This window comes from Galendromus occidentalis, unplaced genomic scaffold (assembly GCF_000255335.2).
Source record: "Galendromus occidentalis unplaced genomic scaffold, Mocc_1.1 scf7180000076500, whole genome shotgun sequence".
Classification (NCBI taxonomy): domain Eukaryota; kingdom Metazoa; phylum Arthropoda; class Arachnida; order Mesostigmata; family Phytoseiidae; genus Galendromus; species Galendromus occidentalis.
The window spans coordinates 1005534-1014102 of record NW_003804489.1 but is presented as its reverse complement, the minus strand read 5'-3'; the positions used below and the strand labels follow the sequence as shown (position 1 = coordinate 1014102).

Here is an 8569-nt window from a genome sequence, read left to right as displayed (position 1 = left end):
TCGCAAGTAGACGTTTCTTTCTCCACGGACCGCGGCCCGCGAACGCCGCCGCTTGCCAGTGGCTACCACAAACCACGTTGAGGTCCCGGCCACCACAGCAGGCACGGTAGTGAGTGCGCACGTTCCACAGAAGACTCGCAGGATTCGCCTCCTCCATTCAGAGAACCACTCCGACTAAGGTGAGGGCTTTTTGTGAATTCGGAGGATCCGAGATCTGAATCTCAGTAGTCGTGACATCCCTCGCGGTATCGGTCGCTCACACCCTTGCGGAGGCAGCTGGGTGAGCAAGTTAGGCAGCAGAGTTAGGCATCTGAGGAACCTCCAAAAGAGGACAGTGATACTCCGGGACGCTGAGACGTCGTGTCCTTGTCCGTAGTCAAGCTTCCGAGAAGATTCCTCCTTGGGGATATGACGCTGAGGGGAAGCTCATGGGAGGATATCGGAGAGTACGCAAACGTGGTACGTGAATCCCCGTTTACGCTTCACGAGGAGAAGAAATATCGGGAATTTCGCGAGAATCGGCAACTTCGCAGCTTCGATCCGCAGTGAACGGACTTGAACGGAGCCGAATCGATATCAAAGGTCAAACGAAAGTAAGAGATCCCGTTGCGTCGGAGCTGACTGACTGAGGGTATGAGTAAACGGGCGAAGCAGAAAGACGAAATTTGACACAGAAAGATGATTGGGTCAGATCAGATCACCCGTTACGCAATCTGTGTGGTTCACTTTCTCGGTTCTCGACCCCTGTTGGCCTGAACTCGCGCGATTTTGTGTCGATTGACGCTCTAGGGATTTTCTAGGGGAGCGACAGCAAGATTTTTCGGGGCGCGGATATTCTCTTACTTCATCGTTGGCGGGTCTTACTTTTGTTTGTGGGTCTCCGTGGGAGCGAAAACTTCGAATTACCGATCGCCCGTGAGAAGGGATGGAGTAATGACAAACTCCTCGATTTGCTAAGCTTTCAACGATTGTGCTTTTCCCTGTCTTTCGGGATTCCTCAGCGCTCGGATAGCACAGAAATAGCCCGAGAAACGGCATCATCGATAGCCGTTCGCCGCTCCGAGTTTATTGAATTTCCTCGCGCAGCCAAAACTCAGTCATGGTGCTCGCTCTTCGATTTTTACACGGGACCAGGGCACAAGAGAAGGATGCGACCCCGAATGCCCGGAACGCGACTTTACTTTTCCTCCTTCTGAGATTTCTTCGAAACGCTCATTATATTCCGTTGCCTGCGATGACGACGACGACTTCAGCGACGATCGCATCGAGTCCTAGCTTCTTTTATTCTTTCATTCCAAGTCTATAATTTCGCTCAGTTTTCAGGAAGTCCATGATTTCTTCCTTTCTGACTGACTGTCGGTCACTCACTCGGTCAAACCGTCGCTGTCTCGATTCCGCATGTGCCCTTCGGTCAATTTTTCCCGGTTCGATATTCCTCGAGCCCTACATCCGAGGAATGGTTTTGGTTACAGACACGGCCGGAACCCGGTCAGCGAAGCTACGCCTATGCGAAAAGCCGCTGTAGCTTATGTAATGCTTCGAGAACAATAGAGTATCGTTACGTTCGTCCTGTAATCCAGAAACGTGCGGCGATCGTTTCACGATATTCATTCAATGCGCAACTGGTGTCGATGTCGACCGGTCGGGCATCGCGTTGTTCGTCGCTTCACGTTCCTCAGTCGTCGGCTCAATTTTATCGATGCTCAGAGCCCGAACGCATAGCTTCTGCTCCTGCTTCTGGACGGTAGCTGGTCTGGTCGCTCGACAGAGCTATAGTCTTAAGCGCGGGTCGGAAATTTTCTTTTCATCCGGGAATAATCTGAGGATCGATTTTCTTGAAAAAACGTGCACCCAGGCGGAACTGATCGGGGTTTTAATCGCGGGGAGCTCCCGAAATGTTAGCGTCACGTGTCCCTACCGAGGTTACGGAATTCAGAATTAATTTCCGTAATTAGCGACCTACTTCCTGGTGCTGATGACGCTCGAATGTCAAAAACGCACAAAAACTCAAGCGACCGAAAGCTCTAGATCGCGAAAGCTCGATCTAGATCTTCGGGTAAAATTTTTCGTGAAACATCCTGAGTTCCTTTCCGTATTCTAATTGGATCGGGACACGCATCGGAGGGACAAGTAAGCTGCAATAGCGTTTTGGGCGGGAACACGCTTCCGTGGGAAAAGATCGATAGACAAAACTTGGAAAACCCATCTGCAGAAGGACATGCTTCGGAGCTCAAGCGAACTTGAATCCGTTGCTCTGTTATCATTCGCCGACAAACAAGTGCCGTCGCTGACGTTTCCCGAAATTCAACGAACTCAACGTGGAAAAACATTGGTGAAAGTAATTTCATCACTGACACATTTTTAGCCTGCGAATCGACTCCCTGTCTGGGCCGGGACGGCCGCGAGAATCGGTGCGGACCATCTCCGATCATGCATCGGTCGGATGGCTCGAACGAGGATTCGCGTCGACTTCCCGTCGATTTCCGATGCGTGAGATGCTCCGAGGACGGTTCTTTAGAAAAGCTTCGACTCCGACTCTCCGTCGAGCTGTAACGTCGATAAGAGCAAGAAGCTCGGCTCGGCCGCAACATGAATTAAGGAATTCAAGGGCGTGAAGCTTTCCGGTCATCATATTTCTCTGGGTTTTCTCTCGCTCACATCATTCGGGCGAAAGATCATCGCTCCCCGTCAAAGCGGCATTTATGAGCACGATAAGCTGGTCGTCGGTTGAACTTCGGTCTGCGTGAAGAAGGAGCATATCGGCATCTATCGAATCAGCTGTCCTACTTCTAGCTGGACGGAATTCGCTGGTCAAACCACTTCTTCATGTTGGTCTTGTTCGGAGCCGTAAGTCGGCCAATGGCACAGCGTTACAGCGACGACGTCGGCGACGGAGACGAGGACGGCAGCATCATCAGCATCAGCAGCCGTTAATTCAATCTCTTCTGAAATGTTTGATCTGCTACGGAAAGCGAGAAATCGGCGCATGCTTAACAAGCGGAAACCTATCCAGAATATCGTCGATCCATACCTATGAGCTGAACCCGTTCAAAACCGCAAATAGTGAGATGCCGTGAGATGGGAGAGCCGTGGTTCGCGATGGAATGCCTGACTGACTCCGAGAGAAAGTCGACGGATCACGCCGCTCAACTTTTCGCTGTCGACAGGCTATGCAGAGAGAAAAAAACACCAGAACGCACTGAATGAACTAGTCTGCCAGTGAATGGGTGAGCTACTCCGCCAACCCGTTCCTCAATCAGTGCATCCAATGGGGACCCGTTCATATATGTAGATCTCCACCTCGGCTTCCTACTTTTTGATTGGTGCGCTGATTCGGCTTTCCACTCAGAGCGATAGCAGTAGTATTCGAGGAACTATCGTGACTTCCGCCGACCCCCGGCGCCTAATCCCTCTGTTGAACTCTCCATTCAGGAGTCCTGTACCCATAACATAGGTGCGACGGTCTCCAGCCGAGACCGGCTCGAGCTTCCTCGAGGAAAAATCGGATCGGAATGCAGGGTCATTTGTGAATATTGGATTTCCTCCGATTGCAGATGAAGCTGGCCGGGCTGGTGCTCGTCGGCCTGGCTTCAGGATGTTTGGGCGATGCCATGACAGGACCCCGACGGATTCAACGTCAGGGACGCTCACATGAAACCTTACCCATGGATTGGGAATACGGTGGTTGGAGACCGCTCCAAACACCGAAGGGATTCTATCGACGGATTTCAAGGAATCTCCTCAAGGATGACGAGAGCCGGCTCAACGAGGTGAGTGCTTTGGTTTCCTTCTCTCCCCTAAATGGCGAACCTGGAATTGAGAATGTGACATAAAATTGGGATATGACATAAAATCGGATCAGACTCCGACTATATGCTGCGCGGATTCGGGACCACTAGAGTAGTACGATATTCGAACGAAAAACTATTCCGAATCAGAAATCTGATACATGCGGTGAATTATATTCGTGAGAGGGAATCGGCCGAATTATCAGGGGCAAGGTATCCCGAATGAGCTCCCTGGCCGATAGACGCCTCCATTCAGGATAGAGCATCCTTCGGGAAGCTGTCTTGCCGTATTCACGACTTTCCTCGCAACAAAGTGTTTGATTACTTTCCGCTTTGGCTCATAACACCGACTACTACTATCTCGCGTCGTGTGTGTGTGAAGATGATGGCCATCGGCGGGCGTGGCGTTCAAAATTATCTAATCCAACTAAGCTCCGATATGCCCATGCAGGGAGTGGTCTATACACGCGGAACGCCCCTCTTCCCAGTCGTCCGGGTCCAGAACGAATTGGTAACAGAATGCTCCGGGCTCCTTCGTCGGTTTCATACCCGCGGCGAAAGAGCTACCGAAGACGGACCGACAGAGTATCCCCTACTGCGAAATGGCATGAATCATTCAAGAATGTGTCCCATTCGGTTCCTTGACGGAGTCATAGACGATCCGCTGTTTCGTGCGTACGCTACTTCCGACCTACATAGTAATGAAGCTGTCGAAGATGGGCCAAGCGGGACAGAGGTGCTACCGAAGTTCATCGGAGTGTAATCAATCTCAGTCGGTGGCAGTTCAGCACTCAATCATTTGAGAAAGTCTCATTTTTTCGATTTCCGTCGGCACGGAGCAGCGTTCCTTCCCGTTTTCTAGCTTCACCGTCTTCAAGCGGGCATGATCCTAAGAAGCTCGCTTTTCGCCGGGTTTTTCCCTTCCGGGCTTCCGCCGTGACTGCCATGTTTCAGGGAGTCTGAAGCATCGCCATTCGTCGAATAGGTGATCAACTCGTGAGCAGTCTCATCAACGAGTCGTCTTCTTCCAGGTCAGCGGAGATGGCGACCTGGAAGCCTCCTCATCGAAACTCTCCCATGCACGGGCTCTGGAGGACTTCCTGAAGAGCGGACCTGAGTGTGGAGGCTGCGGATTCCAACCGATGCTCTTCCACAACAGAGGTATACCTTTTTATCTGATCCAGAAGCCGTCAAGGACACAGAGTTGAGCGCGGGCGCTTCTGCAACGCTCTCGTTTCTCGAAGCGCGCTCAGCTGCGCCGAGCTCTCTTTCCTATCAAGTGGTCTAAATTTAGCCCGGTCTCGAATCATTCTCTGAAAGTCTCATCGACATTTCGCAGCTGCTCGTCGCGTCCGATCAGCCCCTTCGGCTTCGTCAATGGACAATCCTCAGCGGCTTGGGTCTCATCAAGAAGATATTATTAGCATCACTGACGCATTCAAGCAGAAAAAGTTCGACCGACATACCATCAAAAGAGGCAGAAGAGAGGCCAATCAGATATCCGCGTCTGCGGCTGCTGGATCAGCCGAAACTCCTGAAGCTGCCAGAGACGACGCGCTGGATCAGGCTAAAATCGACAGAATCAACCCAGACGACGAAGAACCTCATTTCTTGAGTCCGAAAGCGATTATCGGCCTGCGAAAAAACTTGCCGAGGCACTCGTCGCCCAGAGAGCTGCAGAGTCCGCAACGGCTTCCGAAGATCCTCAGAAGACTCACGCAGCCCACAGCGAGATCCCGGCAGGACCTCATTTTCTCAGTCCCGCCGGTGCAGCGGCCGTCGAGAAAGAAATCCTGGAGGCGTTGGTGAAGCAATCGGCGGCGAAATCATCGACACCCGACCAGGAGTCAGATGCATCCAAAGAGCAACCGCATTTCCTTAGTCCCGGAGGGATCAAGGGTGTGCTCAGCGATATCGCGCAGGCCGCGGTTAAACCCGAGAAACCCGAAGTCAGATCGAGGGTGAAACGACAGATCTGGAACCCGTTCCGACGAAGGCAGCCGGTGCCGAAGCCGTCCGGGGGACCTTTCGGTTTCGTTAACCAAAACATACCGTATGAAGCTCAAAGCTCAATCGATAGCTTCAATTTCGCACAGAGCATCCCACAGAACTCGTTCCAGACGAATGGATTCCAAGGTCTCCAGACCTTCGTGCCTCAATCCCATCCTCCCATCACAAATTTTGACAAGGTTCCCGCGATCGAGTTCCAGAAACCGCTCCCACCCCAAGAATTCGGGTCCCCCCCGCAGTTCGTTTCCGAGCCAGCAGTCTTGCCGCCAGTTCCCACGCGTCCCGTGAAACGTCCCGAACAAGTTCAGCCTCCGAAACGGAATCTCCGCCCGCCGCCTCCTCGCGTCATCGACGAGATTCTCAGTCAATTCCAACGAACGGGGCAATTCCCTCCGGATCTCTCGCCGGAGACAGCGCTACTGATCGCGGAGATTCTCTCCGGAAAAAAACAGAACTCTCCCATGGATCCCGTGGAGGCGGTCGCCCCCTCCATCGATCTGCCACCTCCCTACGTAGAGCCACCGAAATCTCACAGAGATCCCGCCCCCCTACCGGATTTCCACGTGAAACCTTTGGCGTCGCCTCCCGTGAGTTTCGGTTCTCTCCCGCCTCCTCCACCGAAATCCTTCAGCGGAATAACGAGGAGCAAGGTGAGTTCACTTGGTTCTAGTGTCATCACCCTCGATGACGTAATCCTCTTAACGGTGCTGAGCTAATTAGGGGGAGCCTGTTATTCGGTCAGGAATTTCGTGAAGAGAGTATGATCGTACGAGTTCGAGGGGTTTCATAGGCCAACCGAGCAGAATCCGTGGCTCCGTGCTAATAGCTCGATCGTAATTGCTTGCATGTGGTGCTAGGCGACTCCCATAGCTACTAGTCACAGTCATGTAGACATCGTTTCCCATGGCCATGATGGTGTGCATCTTAACTCAGAAGGCTTCCAAAGACCTCACACTGTTACCTCGGTTACGACTCGAAAAAGAAGGAAGGTAAGCCGCCCCCCCCCGAATCCCACCTGGAGTAATCCTCCTCTGCAGCCTTTCGCAGTCCGGCTAGACCTGCTGGAGCGGCTTATTCAGAGATTTCTTAATTAACTCGTCCCCGCATGATGAATTCCTCAGAACTAAAGGTCGTGAGAGCAGTGCGAGCCATTTGGAAGGTGAAGACTGATGTGAACGATCTCTTTGTAGCCTTTGCCGCCGCTGACAGGGACTAAATTGTCCAATGCGGAGAAAGCCGCCGAGCATACAGTGGAAAAAGATCACCACCCATCGATGTTCCCGCAAGAACACGTTCACATCCACCACCACCACAAGAAGAAGAAGAGGAGACCCACTCCCGTCCCAACCGTCCACATCCCGCCAGCGGCTCTTCCGGGACCGGAAATCCTTCTGGCACCTCCAGAGCACACAGTAAGCGAGTTCCAAGACCATAGTTCTCATCACACTTCGCATAGAGAATCAACTCTCGATGCAAAGGTGCACCTCGATACCAAGCCCAATCAAGGTCCCGGTGAGTCTTCTCCGTATATTTGAATGCTCTCGAGCTCGAGCTACTTCCTCGCGAATCAATGTGTGCCGTCATGATGCTGTGCCGATATGTGGACTGCGTTCCGCCTGGTGTCTCCGGTGCGGTGCTGGCGTTGTAGATAAAATCCCCCCTCCTGTGTGCTGTTCGTGTTTGTGTTGTTTTGTAAGCATGTTGCTTGATGGCCATCCAGGTGTGTACAGTAATTAATAAAGTTATGACTCGTCGATCTGTTCGCTCTCAATTCCATCTCCCGATGTGATGTTGTTCTTACCATCCTCCGCGTCTGGTACTGATCCGCTCTTGGCGAATGAACCGAAATTGAACAAATCTTGAATCGTTCCAGCTCTCTCCCTCGAAGCCGAGCTGGGGGCCGACACCAAACCCCGTCCGGTGACTGTGGATCCTCTCCAGAATCTCGACGAAACTCCGGCCGACAAGCCGGACTTGAGCAACGCGGAGTACTACGACGATATATTTGGCCGAAAGACCACAACCGCACCGACAACAACCCAAGCGCCTCAATGGCCTGTCGACGATCCTTTCCTGAACCCTACGACATCTACCGAAGGTCCGCAAACCGTGGGTCCTGAAGACATTCTGATCCAAGACGCCAAACCTGGAATCCCGATGATGGCCTCAGACTTAAATTCCCTCAAAACCAAAACCAAGTCCAGTGGACCGGTCGAGAGCCTCCCTCAACCGGTGTTCCGACCCGACATCACAACGAAGAAAGCCAGCGAAGCCGCCAAGCAGGCCAATCAAGACGAAGACGACATTTCCGCAGGAGCGGGAGCGATCCATTTCCAGCCGATACAGACCAAGGAAGGTGAAGCGAACAGCGCAACAGGCAACGCGCAGCTCTACCACGCGTACTACGCCCCAGCGCATCACGATCCACCTCCGGGCTACATCAGGATGACCGTTGACGAATTCAACAAACTGTTCAAAGATGCCGAAATACAATTCATCGGAAGCGAACAGGAACTGCAGAAGAAGCTCGGGACCAAGCCCACGAACAAGCTGAACTTCGATATCACGAAGGAGGGCAAGGAAGACGGAAAAGACTCGAAGGAAAGCGGGGATTCAGGAAAGGAAACTTCGAGTGAACCTCCGAAATCGTCGACGCGCTGAAGCGCTCGATGTCTCGCGAGGTTGTCGATAACAAGTTAGCGAGTCGCATCTCAGTCTTTCCCGCGGACGAAATCATAGTTCATGTTGTATACACCTACAAATACGTGCGG

General features: G+C 52.5%; 1 pseudogene; it reads left to right on the top strand.

Moving 5' to 3' along the window:
* Window positions 1-2826: 2826 nt before the first annotated feature.
* On the top strand, window positions 2827-8459 carry LOC100903968 (uncharacterized; annotated as a pseudogene).
* Window positions 8460-8569: the final 110 nt, after the last annotated feature.